This window comes from Siphateles boraxobius, unplaced genomic scaffold (genome assembly GCF_051911475.1).
Source record: "Siphateles boraxobius isolate OS27281-9 unplaced genomic scaffold, OSU_SipBor_1 51, whole genome shotgun sequence".
Classification (NCBI taxonomy): Eukaryota; Metazoa; Chordata; class Actinopteri; order Cypriniformes; family Leuciscidae; genus Siphateles; species Siphateles boraxobius.
This window is the reverse complement of record NW_027509153.1, coordinates 1,345,001-1,347,500: the sequence shown is the minus strand read 5'-3', so window position 1 is coordinate 1,347,500 and position 2,500 is coordinate 1,345,001. Positions and strand designations below refer to the sequence as shown.

The following is a 2,500-nucleotide window of genomic DNA, read 5'->3' as shown; positions in this document are numbered from 1 at the left end:
GCTCTACCGACTGAGCTATCCGGGCTCTTGCTCGAGAAGCGTGCGTGCTGTGTCGGAACGCACAGCAAAATGAATCGTATTGGCGCAGAAAAAAGAGTGTCCTCCAATGCATTGCGTTTCCTTCTTCGAAGATTCAGAATGGCCGTCAAAACGTCTGCTATGTCAAAATATATTTGCAAATTAGTGGGAATGCAGCCTATTAGACTGATGATAATAGTAATTAAAGGAAAATAATGCTGGGAAAAAGAACAAAAACTCACTGCTACTTGTCTGGAAAGCCTCTTCACACGCTTCAATGCTGTTGACTTGCCGCGCTCTTATCGTTATTGTAAACTTGTGTCAAAGGCGCAGTTGTTCGTAGCAAATAGCAAGCCCGCGGCACTCTAGGTAACAGCCAGCGAGTGTACTGACACCTAGCAATTAGAAAATATACACGCACCATATTCTGTCTGAAGCAAGATTCTTCCCACATAAATAGGAGCATTTCGTTTTCAGTCTTTTCTCTAAGGGTTCGAACCTGAAAGCTCGTGCTTTCAAAGAAGGTCCCAGTTTCAATTCACTCGAACATCCAGAGCACATCAAGGGCACGCGCCGTGCACAAAAAGAGTAGTCTGAAGGACGGGGTGAGGACAGGTGGCGACATGGAGCTCAATTTCAATGGCACCCAGAAAATCTTGCCGTGACCCGGATTCGAACCGGGGTTGCTGCGGCCACAACGCAGAGTACTAACCACTATACGATCACGGCGAGCTACCAGTCTACCTGACGTGTCCTTGAATACAAAGGGGCCTTGTCATCTTTAGCTTGCAGACAAAACTGTTTCTTACCAACATAACTCTTTTCAAGGGTAATCCTGTAACAGTGACTCTGGAGAAGAAGTCACTGAAAAGAAAAGGATTCTGTTTTTCCTTTTATAAAGTTTAAGCTAGGCCTCCAGAAGGTTACAAACTAAAGCAGGCGCATGCTGTCAACGTAGTCGGTAGGATTCGAACCTGCGCGGGGAGACACCAATGGATTTCTAGTCCATCGCCTTAACCACTCGGCCACGACTAAAAGCTGGCTGAAAGGGGCACGTCGTTTGTGGATTGGTGCCTTGCAGCGTCGCTGCCCGAGGCCAGTGTAGATCAGCAAGAACTCAACAACAAAACGTACCGCTCCACAAAAAGATGCTCGTTCACCCGAACAGGGACTTGAACTCTGGACCCTCAGATTAAAAGTCTGATGCTCTACCGACTGAGCTATCCGGGCTCTTGCTCAAGAAGCGTGCGTGCTGCGTGGGAACGCACAGCAAAATGAATCGTATTGGCGCAGAAAAAAGAGTGTCCTCTAATGCTTTGCGTTTCCTTCTTCGAAGATTCAGAATGGCCGTCAAAACGTCTGCTATGTCAAAATATATTTGCTAATTAGTGGGAATGCAGCCTAGTAGACTGATGATAATAGTAATTAAAGGAAAATAATGCTAGGAAAAAGAACAAATACTCACTGCTACTTGTCTGGAAAGCCTCTTCACACGCTTCAATGCTGTTGACTTGCCGTGCTCCTATCGTTATTGTAAACTTGTGTCAAAGGCGCAGTTGTTTGTAGCCAGTGGCGCAAAAAGTGGGTATGCGCTATATGCGGCGCATAGGGGCGCCGCATCATGAGGGCGCCAAAGCGATGGTTACATTTTTTTTTTTTTTTTATAAGTTATATACATTTATATAAAATTTATACAAGTTAAATATAAAAAAAGTTATATAAATTTTAGAGGACTAACAGGCTTGAGTAGGCGTCGGTGCCCTCATAATATTCCATCATTGAATTTATTTTGACATAGAAGGGTATCGCGAGCGGGCGGGGGCGCGCGCGTGATCGCTGAGGAGCAGCACAGGAGTGCGTTATCGTTGAAACTCAAAAAAGATGAATGAAGCAAAAAAGCGGTCGGGGGCTAAAAATAGAAAAAGAAGGAGGTTAAAGGAGATGGCATGTCAAGGGATGCGACAGCAGCTAAATAAGTGGATGGTGAAATGCAACAGGTATGTGATGTTTGTGCTTGGAGGAGGCTTGCAAATATTCATGTTAACAGACTAACGTTTGCTAACTCTGGGAATATAGCAGCCAGAGCTAGCTAGTTTAGAATATGCAAAACCGAGGTTGATGAGCTGAAAACTAAAAAATATAAGGTAGCATGTACAATAAATGACAAGAATCTGGAAAACAACTAATGCAATATCTCTGGTTTACCATGGAATCATGCGTAGATTTGCTACCAAGCTTGGAGGCTTGCAAATATTAATGTTAACAGCAAGTGTTTGCTAACTTAATGCAAAATAATATTGCTGATATCTACATTTAGATTTTGGTTAAACCTTATGGTACCAATCCCATGCATGACATATCTCAATTTTATTAAAGTAAAATAACAACTGGAAAATATAAGGTAGCATGCACAATAAATGACTAGAAGCTGGAAAACATGACTTATGCAATAAGGCTGGTTTATCATGGAAACAAATAGATT

The 2,500-nt window shown here is 43.1% G+C and overlaps 3 non-coding genes across 3 annotated transcripts in view; all 3 read right to left on the bottom strand.

Moving 5' to 3' along the window:
- Nucleotides 1–25, bottom strand: part of trnak-uuu (transfer RNA lysine (anticodon UUU)) — a 73-nt gene extending 48 nt beyond the window's left edge. Inside the window, exon 1 of the tRNA in view lies at nt 1–25. This exon is cut by the window's left edge and continues 48 nt beyond it. This is a non-coding gene — a tRNA (tRNA-Lys).
- A 650-nt stretch (nt 26–675) lies between these two features.
- Nucleotides 676–747, bottom strand: trnah-gug (transfer RNA histidin (anticodon GUG)). The gene has a single exon. It is a non-coding gene; the product is annotated as a tRNA-His (tRNA).
- A 224-nt stretch (nt 748–971) lies between these two features.
- On the bottom strand, nt 972–1,053 carry trnas-aga (transfer RNA serine (anticodon AGA)). Its single transcript has one exon. It is a non-coding gene; the product is annotated as a tRNA-Ser (tRNA).
- Nucleotides 1,054–2,500: the final 1,447 nt, after the last annotated feature.